General features: G+C 43.2%; 1 protein-coding gene across 16 annotated transcripts in view; it reads left to right on the plus strand.

Moving 5' to 3' along the window:
- Nucleotides 1-6,944: 6,944 nt before the first annotated feature.
- The window catches only part of SYTL2 (synaptotagmin like 2), a 117,082-nt gene continuing 100,408 nt past the window's right edge, over nt 6,945-23,618 (plus strand). For 12 of the 16 annotated variants that reach the window (XM_011222438.3, XM_034666190.1, XM_034666191.1 and 9 more), the window contains exon 1: nt 6,945-7,096. The gene's annotated coding sequence lies outside the window, so the exon portion shown is untranslated. The other 4 variants (XM_034666182.1, XM_034666183.1, XM_019797583.2 and 1 more) reach the window with 4 other exon arrangements.

Raw genomic sequence — 23,618 nt, forward strand, 5'->3', positions numbered from 1 at the left:
GGAAGTTGTGAGGGTAGACTATGACACTGGTGGTCCCCATGAAACACACCTCCATATCCTTAGGCTCCCCCATATTGACTCTGAACTTAGCCACAAACCTTGGTTTGGTCAAAGGAACAATAGCCATCTTGACACAAATATTTGCACACGGGGCTTGCCTCTTGTAATGCTTGGGCTTCAGCTGCCATGCAAGGAGTCTGGGCTTAGATGACTGATGAGGAGAGGGCATGTGGACCACAGCCCTGGAGAATGAGAGGCCATCTCCGATGTTCTAGCCTCAGCTGAGCACTCAGCTGAGAGCAACAGTGTAAGGAACCCCAGTCAGTGGGTGAGAAGCAGCAGAACCACCAACCCAAGGAATCATGGGAAATAATAAATTGTTTCCACCACTGTTTTAGAGTGGTTTGCTACACAGCAGTAGGTAACTCTCAAATGGCTGTTTTTATTTCTTTACAATTTTTCCTCTTCTGTTTGGTTTTTTAAAATACAGAGGGCAAAACACCCTGTGAAATAAATAAGCCAGTGCAGAGATTCTTCTGCAAACAAATAATCATGATTTCCAGAGAAGCTTCCAGTGTCTCATATATTTAAATCTTTTAAGATCTATGGCTAGAAAACTGACATAATTATGACTAGTAAATTGAAATGCTGATCTTCAGAGAATGATTACTTTAAAATCCTAAGTTCTTCAGCTGGACAAGATCTTGGAATGTATGCACCCTAACCTCTTAACTTCATTTGATTTTTAAGTTTATTTATCTTTTTTAGTAATCTCTACACCCAGCGTGGGGCTCAAACTCATGACCCTGAAATCAAGAGTCACATGCTCTTCTGACTAAGCCAGCCAGGCACCCCTAACCTCTTCATTTGAGAGATAAGGACACCAAGGCGTGAGAGGTTAAAGCTACAGAGTATTTTGTTAGTAGGGGTCCAGAAGGGAAACCAAATCTTCTGACTTCTGATATAGTGTCTTCTAATAAGTAAGATATAGCAATTTGTAGATTATCATCTCCATTATTTTATTTTTGCAATAGGCAAAGTGGATATTTTTATCCTTTCTAATTTTGTGGGTGCTGCTTATTTCACATAGAGACCTGCTTATTTCACATAACTCATAAAACCGGGACTAGACTATGGGTCTTATGTCTCCTGGGCAAGGGCTTTTTCATTATATCAGGCTGCCTGTGATGTTCAGCATCAAAAACAAGGAAATAAACTAATATATTTTTGAAAGAGAATCAGCAGTAGACACTAATCTGGTTCATCTCTGAATTTCTCATAGCCATGTATCAGGTACACAATGTGTCATTCAATAAATATTTGTAATATGAAATGAATATATGAATGAATAACTGAACAAACAAGGTATAGAACAAGATTATGTTTTATTTTTACCAGGCATTCCATCCTTGAAGTGTATGGTTAATCAAGATTCCTCTGTACCTGATAAAAATGCCACTCAGTAGTAATGACATTTTTTTATTACTGTGCTTCGAAAGCAGAGTGATGAATACAAAGGCAAGGTCTATCAATATGTGTCTCCTATCCTGTATGTACTAACTCAAAAGTTATTTGCCCCTTCTTCCAAAGGGGAAACTGAGGTAGAGAAAGTGACTCAGGCAGCCTTGAGCAGCTTTGTCCGGTAGAAATACAATGAGAGCCACATATTTAATTTAAAATGTTCTAGTAGCCACAATAAAAAAAAGTAAGAAGAAACAGATGAAATTAATTTTGATATGTTGTACTTAATTCAGTATGTCCAAAATATTATCTTTCAAATGTAATCAATACAAAAATTGTTGATGAGATATTTTACTTTTTCTTTTTTTAAGTGGGTGTTTTACACTCATAGTACATCTCAATCCAGACTAGCCACACTTCTAGTGCTCAATAACCACATGTGGCTGGTGGCTACCATTTTGGACAGCGCATAGGACACAGTAATTTTGTGAAGAGAAGGTAACAGTAATTACAGCCCAGGGGAAGTAGTCGTGTTTTAAGGAATACTTGAGGAAATTTCCCTGCCTAACCCAGACCACTGTAACTCGAAGGAAGAGTCTGCTACGCCCTGGGGAGTCAGCTTCAGAGTTTTGACAGCCTTTTGGGAAGATGTTTGGCTGTGTAGCCCTGAGTAAGTAACCTAGTCTTCATATAACTTGGTTTCCCATCTGTTACCGTTTAGAGCTGCTCCCACGGTTACATGAAATAATAGGAAAAAGCGGTTGGTCAATACGAGCAGGTAGGAGGCACTTGATTAACAGAGGTCTAATAATCTACTAGGATCTCACTTTATCACACAAACCTCAACCTCATTTTGGATTTTTTTTTTTTTTTTAAAGTTGGTAGGACTCCCTGCAGATCACTCTCTTTTCTGCCACAGCAAGTGTAAAGGGGCTCTTCTTAGGTATGGTAAATTTCAAGAAGACAAAGTAAAACAAAAAAGGTCATGGGTTACATTGTAACTAGCCTTCTTCTACTGGGGGACTCTCATATTAATAAAACCACCTGGTCTTCTACTCTTTTATTGTGATGAAATATTCATAACACAAAATTTACCACTTTAAACCATTTTTACATGTGCAGTTTTGTGTCATGAAGTACATTCACATTGTTCTGCAACCATCACCATCATCCATCCCCAGGACCTTTCTAACATCCAACAATGAAACTCTGTACCCAGTAACTCCCCACTAGCCCTATCACCTCCTTCCCGCAGCCCCTGGTAAACACTATTCTACTTTCTGTCTCTTTATATTTGGCTATTGTAGGAATCTCATCTAAATTGTGGTCTTCTATTTTTTGAAGTAACCTTTGTTCTTTAAACATTAAAATAAGAAAATTTGTTTAAAAACACTGACATAAACCTAGAGGTTTTTTAAAAGAATAATTAATGTTGGAATGCATGTTGATATGCGGAGATGAAATGCACTGAAGAAATAAATCACAATTATTACACATACATATCTGAGGGAAATGATCACTACAAAGGTTTTTCTTCACTTTGTAAAAAGAACTCTGTATGAAAATGTATGTACATGAATATAAATGAAAACGTCTGTATAAGATTACTGCTCATAAAGGTCGTAAATAATGATGCCAAAATTTTCATAAGTATCAGAAATCTCTCTAGTATAGTAGAGCCTTGACTTTGTCAGTAGCTTGCCATTTGGCCTGGGCTCAGGGCCTGGTCCTCTTAAGCCCCTGCTATCTTCATCTGTAAAATGCAGATCCTACTAAGAGAAGCCCTTCCTACATCATAGAGTTGATGGGAAGATCAAACAAGATAATTAAAGTGAAAGGGCTTTGAAAAATACGAAGCCCTGTAGATATGCAGGGCATTATTAAAGACTGTGGAGAGATTGCTAACACAATTTGATTCAAGGCCAAAGTTTTGTACTTCCAAAAGTTAAAAAGATATTCAGTATTTGCAAATTATTTAGAAAACCAAGTTCCTGCTTTGGTGACCCAGTACCACGACTGAATTGTGTTCTAAATGCTGTACATTTGATACCCACTGCTCCACGTCATCTAACCACATTGCCACAGTAGATGGAATTGTACAGCATTTCAGCAGTATCTTCAATTTTTGGTGGGTAAGAAGTTCTAAATCCACATAGCTTAAAGATAAAGTCATGTCTCCACAGGAAGTTGTTTCTGTTTTTTCACTTTTCCATGGTGGCAACAGTGCTGCTCTCTATAACGTATCCTCTATGGGAGACCGGCCTGCAATGTGATTGAACAAGCATTTATTGGTGCCTATAGTGTGCAAGGCATTTGCGGTAGAGATGGTGTCAGGGGAAGGATGGAGGTAGTGAGAAAAAATACGAAGAGACAAGGGGTATCCCTGAATTGGGTGAGATTTATCAGGTTTTATCCTGATTGGGAGTGGCTTTTCCTGCGATGACTAGAAGGAAAATGAAATCAATGCCAAGAAAAGCTTTGAAGACTACATGGTGGGATTTCCAAAGTTTCGGAGGATTAATTCATTCAACCTAGGAAGGCAGAACTTCATGACATTTGTCCTAGGTCCTGATGCCTGAGAAGGATTCGTTGGTTCTGAAATAGAGGGGAGATATTTCAAGCCTGAAGGAGCCATACCTAGTATGACAGATATATACTCATCTACTAACTGGCTGATAAAACAAAACAACGTGGGTGATGTGCCTGTGACTCTACAAAATCACAGCTGGGTGGTATTAGGGGTGAAGTCCCAGATTCTCATTTGAAAGCACCGGCCTGGTGGCATTCCACCGTCCAGTCCAGGAGGACCACTTGGAGAGCAGTCACACACACCCTGGCAAACAGCATTCCCTTTTATTACAGAGTTGTAAAAATTTACCAGGCAGGGGGTCCAGATTTAAACACCCTATGTCCAGCTAGAAAACTCTTCTAGGCCAGTGTTCTGTCTACCTGCAGGTTTCTAAGCTCACTTCTACTCCTGTCCCAATTTTCACAGATCCAGCATCAATCTTCCCGTTTAGGTTCTGTTTTTTTCTGGGATTACATTTTCCCTTTCCAGTATGTTACGATTAGATTATTTTTCCCTTTCCCTTTCCATAAGACCACTCTTCTAACCATTATCATGTCATTAGCTAACATTTATTGAGATCTTACTTAGGGCCAGGCAATGTGCTATGTAAATGGCAGCATCTCCCTTACATGGGGCAGGAAATATGACTACAGCTGACCCTTGAACAACTCAGGGATTAAGGCGCCTATCCTCCCCACCCCTCCCTGCATAGTCAAAAATCTACCTATAACTTTTGATTCCCCCACTACTACTATTAGTAGTCTGTATTGACTGAGAGCCTTACCAACAACATAAACATTTAACACACATTTTGTACATGCATTATATACTGTATTCTTACAGTAAAGTAAGTTCAGAGGTTAAAGAAAAAAGAAAATGTTATTGAGAAAATTGTAACGAAGAGAAAATGCATATACAGTACTGTATTTATTTTTAAAAAAATCTATGTATTAGTGAACCTGTGCAGTTCAAAACCATGTTGTTTTAGAGAGGAACAGAGGCCTAAACAGGTAAGGGCCTTGTCCTAAATCAACCCGCTAGCTAGTTCAGCAGCGGAGACCACTGATAGAGTTGGGACACACACCACTCTGTACACTAAATCCTGCACTGCATTATCCCTATCGCCTTGCTTTTCCCTCCAGTTCCAACAGAGAATTTTTTGTGAAATTTGCATGTCATTTACATGCAAACTATTTTGAAGAACCACAATCTACTACAATAGGTTAAGAGGAACAAGCTTCTTTCTGCTGACTTGATGGGATCATGTTAACTAAGATTTATTCAGTACTTCCTTTGTGCAAGGCACTCGGCTATACACATGCACTTTCTCATTTTAACCTGCACAGTAGCCTTGAGAGGAGCATTATCATCATCTCTTTTACAAATGAGCCAAGTGAGGCACAGAGAGGTTAAGTAACTGGCTGAAGGTCCTGCTAGGAAGTGGAGCGGGGGCAGTATTTGAACGTTGGCCATTTAACGTCAGGGCTCTAGCTTTTAAACTCTGAGCTTTCTGACTTTTTGCGATGAGGGCCCCAGCAAGACTCTTCCTCAATTTCTCCCCCACCGCTCTTGCCCAGAGCCTGAAGTGAGACTCTTCACACCCTCCCTAGCAGGCATTGCTATTTCTCTTCTGGGAGAAGTGACACTTGGAATAGGGAGAATTGAGTTCCTTCAAAGCCTTGTAGCAAGAATGCAGGGCCCCCAAAGGTGAGCAAGGTCCAGTGCCTGCCTTTCCCATTGGAGAGGGGCAGGAAGGGGATTACCAAGGCACACACAAACAGCACTGAAAACGAGATAGCAGACAAATGAGGTCAGACCACTCCCCTGCTTAAAGTCATTCACCGGCAGCCCCCACCAACAGGACACAGTCTGCTTCCCTCAGCAAGGCAGGTATGGCCTCTCTTCTGCATCTGCCACTTTACCTTCATCTCTGCCTCACTGTCACACCCCCTGTGCAACATATGGCAGGCATCTGTATGTCCTTGCCTGCTTCTCTGCAGCCCTTCCATCTGATCTAACTTACAGCCTTCCTTCAAGACTTATTTTGGTCACATCTGTATTAAAATTTGTATTGCCCTCCTCTCCCAGTGTTTGTGACTCTACAACACTTTGCATGCCCATTCTAGCTGTTATTACACTAAATCGAAATTATTTGCAAATATGTCTCTTCAAAGGCAAGATGAGTGGTTATTCCTCTTTTGCATCCCCAGTGCCCACCCAGTACAGGGACAGAGGAGACTCCCAAAGCTTGGATGAAAGCCAGAATGCACACATAACCCAGGGCAAGAATTCCCGGGCCGGGGAGCAGCCCAGCACCCCTGAATGAAGTCCTTGGGGATCTGCATTTGCAAGTTTGAGAAAAGGAAGATTTTTGGAAGAACCGAAGGCAGACCTGGGCCACCCTCTGTTGGATGGACAACACAAATAGGGGAGATGAGGAGAAAGGAGAGGGCTTTAAGGTTTACCTCTTCCAGAAGTTTGCTTGGGCTGACCCCATCATTGGTAACATTTTGTAATTGGCCCTGATACAGTACCTTCCAGCACCTTCCAGCAGCGTAACCCCGTCTTCATTGCACACATCTTGATCCCACCCGCTTCCTGGGAGGGACGGCTGACCTCGCTCTCTGAACGGAGAGCACGCCACCTTTTTGGGCTTCGGGGACTCCTAACGCACAGTGGTCAAAAAATAACTGCTGCACTCTTTATCTGCGCAGTAAAAAAAGTTGTTTGAGGGCAAGGTGCACTTGAGGAGGCCCAGGCAGGGAGGACCAAAGGGGAGAGAAGAAACAGAAGGGGCGCAGGGAAGCTGAAGAAGGGCAGGGAATCCGGCCCGAGCGCCCGGCGCCGGGGGCGGGGCGGGGCAGGGCGGGGCGAGGCCCGGGCGCCACGCCATTGGCCCGCGTTCCCGGGAGACACCCCTGCGTGCCCGCCCGCCGCCCGCAGGGGGGAGCCTGCACCCGCAGCACTGCGCTGACAGCGGCGGGGCAACACCTGGACCGGTGCGGGGCACAGCCGCCGGCGCGCTTTCTGGGGACAGGAGCCTTGCCGAGCCCGGTCCGGAGGAAGGTAACGCGCCGCGCCGAGGGTTTCGGGGTTTGCACCACCGTGCTGGGTCTGCGGACTCGAGGACGCGGGAGGCGGCGAGACGCCCTCCCGGCCCGGTTGCGACTCACAGCAGCAGGGTTCTAGTCTGTATTTCTCTGCCCACTCGAGATGTTATCTCGGGCAACTTTCTTTCCCTCTCCGGGTCTCTGTTAAATGAGGGAGGTGTTGGTGTTGACTTATGCTTTGTAGTGTTCTGAGTTCTGAGACGCGAGGAGCGTTTTGGCTTCTGGCAAACCCCCTTCCTCCAATCCCCGCCTGTAAGAGCCAGCTCCGCTGCCCCGGGAGCCGAGTCTTCAGGAAGCCCAGGTACCGGCTAGACGGAGGTTCTGCTGGGCTGTAGCGTTTCCTGGGGCTTTTGAGGACTGATCTGGGCTTTTGGCTGGCTGTTGGAGGGACCTGACTGCAGAGGAACTGCCCCCAGATTGCTCAGGTGAGGTACAGTCCGGGCGTTAGAACCTATCTACAGGTGGGGTGTTGGGAAGGGGAAACCGGAGGCTGGTGATTTTTACTTGGAAAACAAGCAGTTTTTGTTTTGGAATTATTTTCCTACACCCAGACCTCGTCCCGTCGTGAGTTCTAAATCACAGGAATGGGATTTTTCATCTTGCAGGATGGAAAACCAACTGCTTCAGCAACCAGGACATATACAGCTCCATCAGCAGTGGGCCCCTCTCTCCCCATCCATCCTGTTTCCTCCCTCTTCCCTTTCCTCCCTTCTGCCTTTATAAATTCCCTTGGACTTTGAGGGGCTCCATTTTCTGTCTGAACGAAAAGTCCTCGTTTTCATTGAGTGCTGGTTTGTGACCAGCGGCCTCTAGAGCTTTGGGTTGAGATGGAAGCCTGGATACGAACAGACTGTGGATCATACCGTCAGCCTCCCGTCCCATAGGGCCTGGCAGCGATGTGCAGAGGAAGCCCAGTGGGCTTCAGACAGACAGGCATTGGAGGGTGGAATGATTCAAACTGCTGTCCAGCTTCCTGTCCCCTTCTTGGCAGCCATTCCCAGTGAGGGAATGGTGGCCCCAGCCATCAGTTGGGTGCAGCAGGCAAACAGAAGACAAGTGAAAGGAATGGAGGACTTTGATGGGGGCGGGGAGGGGGTTCTGTGGAAGGTCTCCAGGTGTTCTCCCCCCCCCCTTTACTGTAGTCCTTCTGCCCCTTAGTGTGGTGTCTGGGTGAAATCGGATGCCAGGACCTGTTGAGAGTGGTGGAGAAGGAGGCAAGGCAGTGATGATATTGGCTGTCTTTATTGGGCATTTATGGGCCAGACATTCTTTGCATATCATGTGTCTTTAGTTCTCACAAAGCCACATGAGGAAAGGTATACTGGCATTTACCCCATTTTACAAATGAGAAACTGGGGCTCAGAAAGATTGCTTCCCTTAGTCACCTAGCTAGTAAGCAACATTGTTGGGATTCAAATCTAGTCTCTCTGATTCTAAAACCTGTGTTCTTTCCACCTTTTTTGGTGCTGCTTGAGTAAGGGCAAGCTGGAATCGTAGCAGCAAAAATGACTTTTACTGAGTTCTCAGTAGGTGCCAGACACTGTTCAAAGCATTTTAGAGGAGTTACACCATTAATGGTGCAGGAGTTTCAGTCATTCTGGTGGGGATAAGTGACTGCCTTAGCCTCTCTCAAGCAGCAGTCCTGTTCCAGAACGCCTGCCTGATTCCCCCCAGCTGCTAGTGAGTGAGTGGGGCAGGAGCCCTGTTTGCTTTATCCTAGAGGTGGTTTGAGGTCTAATGAAAGATTGATTGTCCACAGCTGATCCGTTAGACCTGACCGTTGGCTTGTGAATGATCCCACTGTCCCCTAAGAGGCCTTTGCAGCCTTTGCTCAATAAACATTTGTGGAATGAATGAATTAGCACCTTGTACAGAGTGGTCTGCTGTCCTGCCCAATCGGGGCAGCTCAGGCCCCACCATCCTCAGAACCCAGGGTGCCAGGCCAGGCAGTTTCCCATTCTGAGAAAGGGAGGTAGAGTGAATTATGCCCCTGTGGGCTCCCAGATTTGCCTGGTAATATGTTTCCTGCCACCTGTTTTATAAGGAATTTTAAAGTTATAGCAGATGAAGAAAAAATTGATTTTTTAAAAAAAACTGACAGGAAAAGTGACTTAGTGTCTCTTAAAAAGGGGGTGAATAAGATGGTAGTGTTTGCCTTAGGGCTTTCCAAACTTCTCCCTAGAAGAATCTCCAATAACGAAACTGACAAGCCCTTCTAGGGGTTGGGGTATGGTTCAGATGGACTCCAGCAAGCTTGAAAAATTGTTTTAAGAATTTATGTGATTTTTAAAAAAGATTTTATTTTATTTATTTGACAGAGACAGCCAGCGAGAGAGGGAACACAAGCAGGGGGAGTGGGAGAGGAAGAAGCAGGCTCATAGCAGAGGAGCCCGATGTGGGGCTCGATCCCAGAACACTGGGATCACGCCCTGAGCCGAAGGCAGACGCTTAACGACAGTGCCACCCAGGCGCCCCAAGAATTTATGTGATTTTTAAAATGTGACTTCATATGTTGAACTTAGCTTCAATATATAAAACAAGTTTTTTCCCCAAAATATTTGTATAAAAGTGGTGTTCTGGCATATTGTTTTATATTCTTGGGGGCTGAGAGTATCCAAATGGAGAAGTAGGGCAAAGGTTCTGGTCTGGGGGTTGGGTATTATTTACATTTTTCATGCACTTAGTTTACAGTAATAGAGCTTCCCAACCCGTTGTGAAGATAACCCCTTTCTTCTTTATCTGAATGAAGAATGTGTTTTAAAAAATTTTTAAAAATCTTTATTGTGTGATTCCCCCACCAGCTCTGTTAAGGTAGAAGTGGAATATAACATTGTGTAAGTCCATGATGGTTTCATATGTGTATGTATTGCTACTATGTTTTTGTAGTGAGAACATTTAAGAATTATTCTCTTAGCGATTTTCAAATATATAATACTGCTTTTTTAGCTATAGTTGCCGAGCTGTATATTAGATGCTCAGAACTTAAGTCATCTTATAACTGGAAGTTCATACCCTTTGACCACCATCTCCCCATTTCTCCCACTCCCCAGTCCCTGGCAACCACCAATCTATTCCCTGTTTCTGTGAGTTCAGCTTCTTTTAGATTACAGGTAAAAGTTACAAGTGAGATCATTATTTGTTTTCTTACTACCAGACTTATACATATATTCATTGTAGAAAAAGACAAAATACAGATTAATAATAATAATAATACATACATACATACTCAGAAATAACCAAGGCAAAACTTGGGAGATAGCCTTCCAAATCTTTTCCTCTGTGTCTATATGAGTAAATTAAAAAAAAAAAAAAAAAAAAAGAACAAATGATGGGGCTCCTGGCTGGCTCAGTCAGAAGAGCATGTGACTCTTGATTTTGGGGTTGTGAGGTCAAGCCCCACATTATTAGAGATTGCTAAAAACCAACCAACCAACCAAACAAACAAAAGAAACTCAGGTACCTGTGTGGCTCAGTCAGTTAAGCCTCTGCCTTTGGCTCACGTCATGATCCCAGTGTCCTGGGATCAAGTCCCACATCTGGCTCCCCCTCAGCGGGGAGCCTGCTTCTCTCTCTGCCTGCTGCTCCCCCAGCTTGTGCTCTCTCTCTGACAAATAAATAAAATCTTTTTAAAAAAAAAAAGAACTTACAAAAATAATTAAGATCATCATAAAGGTTAATCTTGTTTGTGAACCCCAAAGTCTACCCCACCCCATAATTAATTCCCTGGTGTCACAGAGTTTCCAGCAGAGGGAAGTGCCTGCTGTGGGGCTGTTGCTGGTGGTTAGGATCAGGCTGTGTTTCTTGTGAAATGACTCATGTGTCTTAAATGTCTCAAACGTAACCGAAAAGGTAGCTCATCAGCGTTGTTGAAGTGCAGAATGTGAGCGGAGAATTCTATAGCTAAGGTGCACAGGGAGGAGCCTTAGATAAGATCATTGCTCCTGCATCGTATTTTAGTACCTGTGTGACTTTGGGCAAGACAGGTAGCCTCTCTGAACATGTTTTCCCTTCTGTAAATTGGGAAGAATGACACCTACTCTACCTTCCCCTACCAGAGTCACTATTAAGGACCAAGTGTCAGGTGTGATTGTTACTTGAATTGCATGCAAGTGTGTATGCTATTTTTAAAAAGATGTTTAAATGTAGAAAGATCAAAAGTATTGTAGGTCTTTATAAAATCTGGAATCTAACTCATGGGCTTAACATTTCAGTTGGACTTAACTACAGTGCGGATCCTCTATTGGATTCCTACTCTAAGTTTTCTTTGAAGAATATGATTCCTTGATGTCTAACATCTGGGTGATCTTTGTCACAATTCTGAACTGAAGAAAAGGACAGGAAATAGTCCCATTTTACAGAATAAATGTAGGCTTGCCATTCAAGAGAGCTGTTCATTGGCAGAGGGTCCTAGAGCCCCAGGGCCATCTCTAGTTGCCTTAAGCAAGGCAGAGGTGCACAAGGAAGAAGCAGGGAGAGTAACTGGAAAGGCAGTGTGCCTGTGGGGACATGGCTGAATACCGGGGAAGCCACCGCCTCAAGGGCTGCTTCCAGACATGCATGCATTCAGCTCCTAGCAGTTCTGGAATGGGCCCTGCACTGGGAGGCAGTGCCTCAGCTTCTGTTTCTACCCCAAAGACAAGCTGTGTAATCTTAGTCGTATCTTCGCCTTGAGCCTTGGTTTCTTTATAAAGTGAGGGGTTAGGACCAGAGGAGGTAACTTCGAGTCTTAAAAATCTATGGTTCTGGTTGTTCTTTCATCTACATTTGCCCATCTTTTTGGTAGAGAATTAACACATCCAGATAAATCAGGTGTGGGAAAATGTTTCCACTTCCTGTGGCTTCCAACTTTTGGTGCCCCTTATGATATTCTAAGTGTCTCCCCAGCTGACACCCTCAAGCAGAACGCACGATCCATAGATCATTGAGAGGTGAATTGTTCTGCTTGTCTATTTGTTACTATTAATCCAGAACCTCCTTAGATTTTTGGGCAGGAGAACTGCTTTCAGTAACTTTGGGGAAGGTTGGTTGACAGAAGTGTATAGTAAAAGCAGGTTATTTCTGGTAATAAGGCTATGTGTGTCACTATGTACTAGGGACTTGACATTGTGCTATGATTTTTGCAGAATGTGGGAGAAGCACACTCTTGAGTGGCTCAGAGCTCAAGCAGAGGGAGATACAGGAGGAAGGGATGAGGAGAAGGAGGGAGGGAGAGACAAGGAGGGAGAGGGAGAGAGATAGGATTGAGCAGAGAGTACCAGGTGTGGTTGGAATATGATGGAGATGAGAAGACCAATTTGGGAAAAGACTGAGCCCCCACAGACTTGGACTTTTTGGTTTCCTTCTGCATCTACATTGCTTAACACTCGATGGGAACTTAGTTAAGTATTTTTAATGGATTAATAAATGAACAAATGAAAGAATGATTCTTCTGAAATGAAATTTTTGCTGAAACATGGTACAGTGATCTTCAGGTCCTTATGTATGTGAAATGTGTACTTACACCCTATGAAACACTTTCCTGTGTGTTATCCTGCATAATGAGGATAGAGATTTTTTTTTTAAGGCCAAAATAAAAGTATTTCCTAATGCCATACTTTCTAGACACGTCACAGCTACTACTAGTAGAAATGGATTTGGTTTATTATTTCTAGATAAGTTGTCTTTCTGTAAAAGCACTAATAAATCCTTGAGGGGTGGGAGTATAAGACCCAGTAAACAGTTCCATGAATTTGTATTCCAAGTCAGAGGGAGAAAGACTGGCATTGTTTAACTTCTGGGTGACTAGACATTTCTTTTTTCCCTTTCAAAAGCATTGTTTTACCATACGTCTTGATGGAACTGATGCCATCAGCTTCTGATTAGACAGATGTGTTTTGTGCCACCATTACTCATGGCCACAGGCGCCTGAGCTCTCCTGCCACTGGCTGAGTCAGCTGATTAAAACATAGGGCTGCGAGGCTGAGGGCAGGGGCTGGATCCCAGGCCAAGCCAAGTGGCTCAGTCAGATCTGTGCCTCAGCCACTCCCACCCCTTCCACCAGCCATCTGTACTGGGAGAAAGACTCAACTATGACATGTTAGATTTATTAGGGAAGATTCCTTACCATTGCTTGTTTTAGATGAGTCATTTGAGTTTTAGGAGTAAGGGGTCTGGGTTTTCAGTTTACTTCTTTGATTCTTATTGGAGTGGATTCTAGGGTGGTTTCAGATTTCCCATCTTCGCACATGCTTAGTCTGCATCCTTAAACCTCTGCTGCCCCAGGTCTGCAGCTGTCACCATGGCATATCATTTCTTCAGTGTGTCTAAAATGGGAATGATCATACCTGCCTCACAAAGTTGCTCTGAGGATTAAATGAGGTCACGTTTAATCAATGAAACCAGCAAAAATGAATTGAGATGCTATTGCTGGGTGGTTGGCCAAAGACTCATCAGCCAAGGACTCACCACCTCATACCTGTCTGGCGCCATTTTTGCTGTAACTACAGTTCTATGTGACATGTATTCAAGGTGCCTTATGAATAGTTGAAACCACAGGCATTCAGGGGCAAATGCTATGGGCCTACTGCATGGACAGCCCCTGGGGTAATTGGTTAGGTAGGATTCATCTTCCTCAAAAGTTATTTCAAAAGTATTTTTATCTGATCTGGTATGCCCTTTGTTGCTAATGTAACATATTTCACTATATCTAGTTGCTTCAGATTGCTTTTTTAAACCTTGTGAGGCAGGTAAATGATGATGATGATATTTGAGCAGTTACTATGTACTAGGCACTGTTCTAAGCGCTGTTTGTACATCCATTTATTTAATTTGCACAGTAGTCTACTATTGATACTATTTTGAGTACTATTATTTTTCCCCTTTGATGATGATGAAATTAAGGCACAGATAACTTAAATAAGTTACCCAAGATGGCATAGCTAATCAGAGGAAGAACAGGGATTTGAACCCAGGCAGTCTGCTTCTAGAGCCCATGATTTGGATCATCAGAGGATAATCTTTCCAAGCAAAAATGTCAATTTCATTGTCTGTAAAGTATGAGAAAGTCACATTCACCCACAGAGTGTCTGCCTGCACCCTCATAGCATTCCACTCTGTCGTTCATAGAAGGAAGAAGCTGAAAACAGTTCTAGATGCAGAATGAGGATGCATAGCTTGGCAAATGTTTTGACCATACAAGATAATACTTGAAAAAGAGCTTGTCTCATGAAATTCCGGAAATTTTATTACCTAGAGACAGCAGTAACTAAGTTTAAGTCTTGCAGGAAATATCTGGGGGTGAGACTTGATCACAAAGTGACGAGTCAGCAACTTAACGCCCCTTTTCAGTATCAATACTGGGCTGTAATATAGTAACTGAAGTGCTGTGTTTCAGGAAGTAAAGTAGTAGCTCTGTTTACATTAGGTAAATCACATCATTTATGGTCTTTTGCTTAGAAAAGCAAAATTGTATCTTTCTTTTCCATTCCTTTTAGGGATGTTATGAATAAGAACAAGAACATGGTGGTAAAAAGAATGCTTACTATCTACTGAGTACATACTATTATGTGTCAGTCCCTTGCTAGGCCATTGCTCATCTAATTGGAAGGACAGTTCTCTGAACTAGATGATGATTACCCATTTTACTGATGAGGAAATGGAAGCAGGGAAGTTAAGTACATTGCCCAAGGTTAACAGTTAGTGAATGGCAAAACAAACATTTGAATTCCGGTTACTTATCGTGACTCAAAAGACTGTGCTCTGTCCCCTAGCAAGTACTGCCTCTTTCTAGGGGTTCTTTAGAGGAAAGATGTTATATCCACATTTGCCGAATCCTGTGTTGAAGCATATTGCTTGGCATGGGGCTCATAACAGATTATGCTATTTGAAACTGGGACTGTTCTAGGAAACCTGGAACATTTCTGTTACCATAGAAACAGTAATGATGGACTTGATATAAGTCTTTCAGGAGAAAAGTCTGGTTTTACCAACATGCCACAGGCCAAGGAGACAGGTGCCTACTTGGCAATTAAGAAGCAGGATTGTCTGGGACCAGAATAAGTGAAATATGATCTAGAGAACTGGCAAGTAATCCTTTCCTTATGCTTAATTTCTGGAACACCCCAATTACATTTTATTTTGGGGTATCACAACTTGATAAATGAGAAGAATATATGAAGAACTTGAGTAAAAACAAAGTTGGTCTTCATATTGCACATGTTGAAGGGATTTATTAAAGAATTCTTTGTACCAGTTACCCTACTCAGAGCACTTCACTCTGATAGCATGCACACGTAGATGTTTTTGAAATAGCGTCATACCGCCTTTCTGCAAATATAATCCCTGTGTTCTTGCTAGAATCCTGAGGATATGTTGCTGTCTGATGGTTAGTAACAGGTGGTTGTGAGGTGCAGTCATAGGTGGAAAGTCAGAAGCCGGAATCTTGTGAAGCACAGTGGCTGGCAAGGTGATAGGAGAGTGGCTATAGCAAGGAAAGTGTTTCTGGATTGTGTCCATGGGCAAGTGTGAGTCTGGAAGAGCATGTTCCCTATAGAGGTCATTGTCATGGAATCAACTTGGCTTTACAGTCAGACAGTATTGAGTTTAAACCTCGGATCCATTTATTAATTGTGTAATTGAACAGGTAAATTAACCTCTCTGAATCTGAGTTTTCTTTTCTGAAAAATTGCATCCATCTTCCATCTCTCACAAAGTGGTTGTAAGGAATCAATGAGATAATGGATATATTAAAGTGTTTAACATTGTGACTTGCATTGCGTCGCTGTTCAGTGTCCATTCCCTTCCCTCTTTCTTCTCTTCATCCCTTCCTCTTGGATGCCTCTGTTGGCTCTTGAGAGTTCCTGTTGTACAAGCATTGCCATCATCCAACTGTACTTCATCAAATCCCTTAATTTTACAGATGCTTCAGTTTCTACCTATAGAAAACAGGGGCTGATGATATTTGCCTCACTCTTCTATAGAGTTTTTATCTAATCATTAAGTTGACAACCAGACTCTGGGGATTAAAAAAAGAACAAGAAAGTGCCCATGATAAGGGCAACAATGGTAAAGAGTACTTAGAGTTTCGTGTAAATGTCCCAGTGGAAACACACGCAGCTCGTTGTGAGATTGCAGAGAGCACTGCCTGGGAACATTGGGAGGTAACAAATGAGGTGGAACCATGGCCCAGGAGGAGTTTGCTAGATTGAGAAGGGGATGACGTAGAAAGAATAGGTTCACAGACTTTCATGTTCAGTGGTACAGAGGTAGGAAGGGCATGGGATACCAGGGGAGAGACCATGGTATTGGCATATAGGGCCGATAATTTGTTACTGGAGGGGCTGCTCATGTGGTGGGCTGAAGTCCAACGGTGAAACCAGGCCAAAAACTTGCTCTTTGCCTTGGAGGCTGCAAGGAACTAATGGAAGTGTCTCAATCTTGTGAGTGAGATAACTGGATTTATCTTTAGGACAAACAGCCTAAATTATGGAAATGATTAACACCCCCCAATGTGGAAGATCGATTTGATGGAAGGCACATTTCTTTGGACTTATGGCTACTGGTAAAAAAATATATATTTTAAAAGCTTTTTGCAACAGGTACTTGTAGAAATGGGGCTGCTATTTAATTCAAGACTTCTACATATGTATAGGAAAATAGTGACTCCATATACTAATTTATGGACTGGACCACTTGGAGCCATAGTATTCCAAGAGGATAAATATGCCCTGCTTTGGAGCTAAGCATATTAACTAACCATTTCTCAGTAAAGGACCAGGTATGCTTTTGGTAAATGATTGAGGCTTGGATCCAGAAAGATACTAAGACATTTTTTTTCAAATCTCCAGAATTGACTTTAAGATTCTGGGAGTAGTTGACACCCACTGCATGCTGAATTTGGGTAGTGATTTGTTGAATGTCTTGTGCTCAGCATGTGCTGCTGTGTTTAGAGGTCCCTGAATTTCTTCAGGGGACAGAAGGGAGGCTTGGGCCACAAAATGATCATTTATGGGAAATTTCAAGAAACTAGATGGCCTTTTTCCTTCAGTAGTCAGTGTCAAACACAAGTACACTAACTGTGTTTGTGTGTTTCCAGGTCTGTGTTTATGTTTTCTTGAGTGTTGTCTGCTTTATCCAGACCAGAGGGAAAACCTGATATATACCCAGAGTTCCTCGGGGAGAGCCGTTGGGGAGATTCACCTTGGTTACTAGAGATACCTAGATGTAGAGAAGACACTTGCTTCCCCACGTGATCCAGGTGGTAGCTGGGAACCAAGGGTATGGGGAGATGTGGCTCCAGCTGCCAGATTCTGCGGGGACACATGTGAGCCTACCCTGGAGCTGAGCACCAGTGTTTGCTTGGTGTGTGAGAAAGTGAGGATGGAGTGGATGTGCTTGCTTTTTCCTTCTCTGATAAGCTTTTCCCTGTATCACTCTCTGAGCAGTCAAGAACTGAAAACAAGTCTTGGGCTGACATGAGGAGCTCAGGAAGGCATCTCCCCTGGGAGTGTTAGGGTATGAGATCTTTGAACCTGTCTTCTTCCTGCACCAAGTGCAGGTCCTTTTCACTGGGTTAATGGAGCCTAGGCAGAGTCCTTTGATAGACCTAGGTTTGGTCTCTTTCCTTGGAGACCAAAGGCACATGAACCGTGGGTGGGAGGGGTCAGGTCTTTGAATGATGTATTTGTCTGTTGTCTTTTCTAGTTACAATGACGAAGTGTTAGTTTTAATATATAAATACAGTACGATTGGTTGATTTTTGTCTCTCTTTTTAGACTATTACTAAATAGTGAACATTTGTTGATAAAAGGGGAAGCGTGCTCTTGTGGGAAGAATATCAGGTTTGGAGACAAGTGTTCATTGGAGAAACACTTGTTGAGTGTTTATTATGTGCCAGAAATTCTCTTAGGCTCAGAAATCAGCAGGGAAGACAGACCTCTGTGATTACCATGCAATGTGATGTTAATAGATGTGAGCATAGAGGAAGGAGATGGGGTTGTGAGGGGAAGGGGGATCAAGTGCCAAGGGCTTCCTGGAAGAGACAGCACTTGAGAGGAGATTGATGGATGAATAGGGACCCGAAAGTTAAGAGGGGCAGGAAATTGTGTGGTGGGCACAATTTTATGTTCAAAGCAAGACTGGAAGGAGCTGAGGCCAGAGAGGTAGGCAGTCGGCTGATCAAGGGGAGCTTTGTGCAGCTCGTGGAGGAGACTGGACTATTTTAAGATTCTGCCTTGTGTCCTGTTCTGTGTGAAATTTCCTCTCTGAGCCTCAGTGTCCTTATTAGTAATAGGAGATGTTAATGATTACCTGACTTTATTTCATGGAATTACAGTGAGACTCAAAAGAGATAGTAATAGCTAACAGTTATTGAACATTTACAAAAATTAGCTCATTTAATCCTCATCACAACTTTATGAGATAGATACTATTGTTACGCCCGTTTTATAGATGAGAAAACAGAGATTAAGTGATGTCTCAGGTCATAAAGCTATTTAGTGGTGGCGTCAGGACTTGAACTGAAGTAGTCTGTCTAAAGAGAACTCAGTGTGTGTGTATGTATGTGTTTATAGAGCTAACTCTCTGTCAAGCTCAAGAGCCAAGTTCTGTTGGCTCGAGGCAAAAGAAATGCATAGCTGTGGACTTGGCATGCATAGTATTTGGCTTCTCCAAAATACCTGTTACCAGTGGGTCTGTGTGTCCTGGGAAAAATATTGTGCCTGCTGGTAGATACCCGACAGGTAAGCTTCCAGCAGTGGACAGGATCACCTTTCCTCAAAAGGAGCGTTAGTGACCCACAAATGACTAATTCTGGAGTGAAGTGAACCCTCTGCCTCTGACAGGGAGGTTTTTCTGTTGACACATCTGTTACTGAAGATGGAGCCTCCACCACTTTCCCACCAGTGTTCCATTGGAAGGGCCTAGGCTGTTCTGCACTTTGTTTCCTCCTTCATTCTGCCATGATCCACCGTGGCTGGCTGAGGAAGTGGCTGCTTTGCACAATCATCACTGTCCTTTGGATTGTGAGGAACACCTTTGACTCCCCGAGCATCTCCTCATTTCTGCCCACCTGAAGAGAAGGGGCAGGCAGCCATTCTAGTACTTCAGCCGATGCCACTGTTGTTCAGACACTGTGTCTCTACAACCATCTCTTCTTTTGAAGGATGGGTCCCCTCTTTCTACCACTCTCTTTACTCTTCCTACTACTTTCTCTAGCCTCCAGAACTTCATCTCACCTTCTTTTTCACAGTGACAAGAGGCCTTGGCTCACACACAGTTTTCTGTGGGACGGTTTTCTGTCCCACCCTGTCTTTGATTGGCAAAGGTCACTGGTGACATGCCCGTTACGAGTTGAGCGCCCTTTTCTCTGCCCCACTCTGCCTCTGCTTCTTGCGGCACTTGGCTAGGTGGACAGCTTCCTCTCCCCTGAAATTCTTTCCCCAGCTTTGTGACACACTACTGTTTTGTTTTTCCAACCTGACTTCTCTTTCTCTTTTCCCTTGAAAAGTACAATATCATCTGCTTTCTTCTCTTTGCTTTTTCATTGCAGTCTTTCCCTTGCTGAGTTCAACCACCCGCAGTTGAGACTCTAGGCTGGCAACTGCCATGTTTCTAGTTCCAGCCACAGCCTCTCTCCTGAGCGCTGATTCCTCATCTCCACCGGAGAAGTCCACTGAATTTTCTGCCATGGTATTAGTTTTTACCTTTAACCTACCTGTTTTTCCAGGCATTCTTGGTTTGGTGCACGAATTAACTCAGTTTAAGAACCTCAAGTCTTGTTTGATTCATGCATTTCTTAATAAAGAAACATTGTTACGGCTTCCTTCTCAGTGTTCTTCCCTAATGATATTTCTATTTCACCACCTTTGCTACTTCTAGCCTTCGTTGGCTGTTGTGAAGTTTATTAAGAAAGTCTTGGCCCTTTGGCTATCACTCCTTTCCTTCATTCATGCTAAAGTAGCACAATTAAAAAAGTAAAAACACAAACACACATGCACACGCATGCTCATCATTACTTACCACATAAAGGACGATCTCAGTCTGACGTCCGAGACCTTCACTGATCTGATACAGCCTCTGTTTTTATTTATTTATTTATTTAAAGATTTTATTTATTTATTTTGCGAGAGAGTGAGACAGCACGTGAGCAGGGGGAGGGGCAGTGGGAGAGGGAAAATCTTTTTTTTAAAGATTTTATTTATTTATTTGAGAGAGAGCAAGAGAACACAAGTGGGAGAAAGGACAGAGGGAGAAGCAGACTCCCTGCTGAGCAGGGAGCCTGATGCGGGGCTGGATCCCAGGACCCTGAAATCATAGCCTGAGCCAAAGGCAGATGCTTAACTGACTGAGCCACCTAGGATCTTAAGCAGAGGAGAGGGAGGATCTTAAGCAGACTCCCCACCCAGTGTGGAGAGGGAGGATCTTAAGCAGACTCCCCACCCAGCGTGGAGCTTGATGGGGCTCGATCTCACAATGCTGCGATCATGACCTGAGCCAAAACCGAGTCGGATGCTTAACTGACTGAGCCACTCAGGCCCCTCCAGCTTCTGTTTTTAACTCTTACCATCTATTACCTCTTTCTTTCAACCTTGTCTTCTGTTCAAATCATATTCCCTTTTCCTTCTAGTTGCCTCTGTACTTTGTTCATGTAGCTTCCTGTGGCTGGAATGATACTTTTATTCTCCTCGTTGAGCTCTTCCTAACCTGTTACTTACTCCCAAATCCTACCTGTCCTTAAAACTGCAGCTCTATGGCAATTCTTACCAGAATCTTCCTGGTTCATCACAGCAGGAAGTTTCCTCTCCCTTCACTACCTGACCTAGTTTATACCTCTTTTATGGCCTTCATAGCATGCCAACCTGTGCTTTCACTCTTTACGTACTCCTCTTATCTTCCCTGTTGGTCTGAAAGTTCTTAAAGGAAGGGGACTAAGGGACTTGTTATTTCCTTAATGCCTGGGGCACAGGCTGACACAGTACAAATATGCTGAATGCATATATTTTGAAGCACTGAATTACACTCACTATGTGTGTGTTTTTTTAAGGATTTCAATACATCAATTGGTTCTGAGAATTTAGTGGTCAGTGGGCAGGTATTAATTAGATATTTAGATTTTTGTTCTCCTGTGTGCAGGAAAGAATTCCCACAGCAAACTTGAGACTGCTTATCCTTAGAAAGGCCTGCTTGCAAGCTTGGTCCTTTACTGGTGTCTGGGAACTTGGATCTGGCCCTCTAAATGGTAAGAGTAACCCACTCTACATACATGGTTTGTGCAAACAGTGCACTTGATGCACTTGATGCCGAGCACCTGCTTTCCTTCGGGGAGTCTGGAATTTGGTTACATGCCAGGCAGATAGTGTCTACCTGACCAGTCTCCAATAAAAATCCTGGGCACAAATCTCTAATGAGATCCCTGGTTGGTAACATTTCACACACGCTGTCAGAACTTGTGTGTCCTGGGTGACTCTTCTGGGAGAGGAATCTTTGAAGCTTATGCTTGGTTTTCCCCAGGCTTCACCCCATCTACCTTTTTTCTTTGCTGATTATGCCTTGTATCCTTTCAGTGTAACAATTCATAGCTGTGAGTATGGCTGTATGCTGCCTTATGAGTCCTCTTAGTAAAGCATCAAAACCTGGGGCTGCTCTTGGGGATCCCCTCAACATACTATGAAATTGGTACAGGATTTTTGTCCCCGTAGCGCCTGGGTTCTTGGTCATTCATTCAATGAATGAAGAGGTAGACCGGATGAAGAGTGGTGGGCAGCAAAGCAAAGTTTACTGAGCAAGAGTATAAAGCTCCTGGAGAGGGAGGGGGGCCCCAGTGGGTTTCCCCTGGCATTTCTAAGTTTAGGGGTTTTTATGAGCTCTTTTGAGGAACTTTCTTAAGCAATCAGGATGTGTTGAGTTGTGCCAATCACAGCTTTGATCACCTATCTGTCTACCTATTGGGTTAATGTCCACGTGCTGATGGTCTTTTTTTGCTGACATCTGGGGGCTTAGGTCTTACCTGCTCCGTGCCCGTGATATCGACAAATGCTTTTGTGGTAAATTGTCTTATTTTAGGATGTTTTGCAGAAGTCATTTCTGCAAAGGCTGCAAAGCAGAATGTCAGTGCGGTCCTGTCTAAGCTGCAAAACAGGATGTCAGTGCTGTTTTATCTTAGCTGTCCCGACTCTGTATTTTCTTGTTGGGGACCCTGACCACCTAACTGTCCAACTAACTCCTAACAAAATGCCACAGATGCAGAGCCAATCCTTTTTTTTTCTTTTTTCTTTCTTTCTTTCTTTCTTTCTTTCTTTCTTTCTTTCTTTCTTTCTTTTTCTTTTTCCTTTCCTTTCCTTTCCTTTCTTTTTTCTTTTCTTTTCTTTTCTTTTCTTTTCTTTTCTTTTCTTTTCTTTTCTTTTCTTTTCTTTTCTTTTCTTTTCTTCTCCAAGACTTCAGAGATATGAAAGACTCAGCTTATTGGTTTTTACATGTAAGAGGAGCCCAGTTCATAAGATCAGTACGTACATGGCCTTGTGAATCTATATGGTGCTCTGTGGAATAAAGCTGAAGGCTTCTTGATTGCCCACTATAAAATTTGGGTTAGAAAGAGCTACTGGAGAAGAGTTTTTTTGGATTTTTTTTTTTTAATATCTCAAGTACTGTCAGAGTCGCCAAAACATCAGCTGTCAGAACTAGAGTCTTAGAAAAATTAGGGACAATATTTGCCTGGGATTGATTCTCATTATTCCTCTAAATCTAGATTTGAGTTCTTTGTGACATGTTTCCTGCCTGAAAATAAAGGGTGGGCAGAGTGTCCTTCCTGTTGGGTTTCTGTTGTGTCAGACATCAGCTAGGTGTGTGGTGAGAGTCATTTCCTTTAATCCCCACAAAGACCCTCAAAGGCAGGAATTTTAAGCCATATACAAATGAAACTTAGGGAAGTTAATATTTTCCCAGAGTCACACAGCTATGAAATAGCCCTGGAGCGCAAGCCCAGGTCTGACTCCCAAAGCAGTGCTTTTTGTTTTTGTTTTTTTACCTCTGTGCTGCCTGAACACATGGTGTGACTTCATAAAATAATAATTAATCATCGTATCACTTCATCACCCTATCACTTTAACAAGTGTCTAAATCTTATCTGGGCCTCCGTCAATGTTAAGTTTTAAGAAGTGTTCGCTGCTGGTGCCCAGCCGGAAGTTTGAGAGGAGAGTAGCTTTTGTGCATGCTCTGTACACGTGTGTGCCCTTCCTACCCGGTCCCGGGTCTCCCCGCACAGCACCAGCGGCCTTCTTGCCTCTGTTCTTGTTCCTGCCCAGGGAAGGCTGGAGAGGGTCTGCTCCATGGTTTTGCCAAGTTGGCCTGAAGTCTCCCTTCTTGACAGATTTTGGGCAAAAACTTATCTGGAAACAATTGGCTTCATTAAATTTGAAAGTAAATGGGGAGTTTTTTGTTTTTGTTTTTTTTATTAATAGAACTATAGGGAGGAAAATAGAAACGGGCAGTTGGGGGTGCCCTCT

The sequence above is a fragment of the Ailuropoda melanoleuca genome, chromosome 8 (assembly GCF_002007445.2).
Source record: "Ailuropoda melanoleuca isolate Jingjing chromosome 8, ASM200744v2, whole genome shotgun sequence".
Classification (NCBI taxonomy): Eukaryota; Metazoa; Chordata; class Mammalia; order Carnivora; family Ursidae; genus Ailuropoda; species Ailuropoda melanoleuca.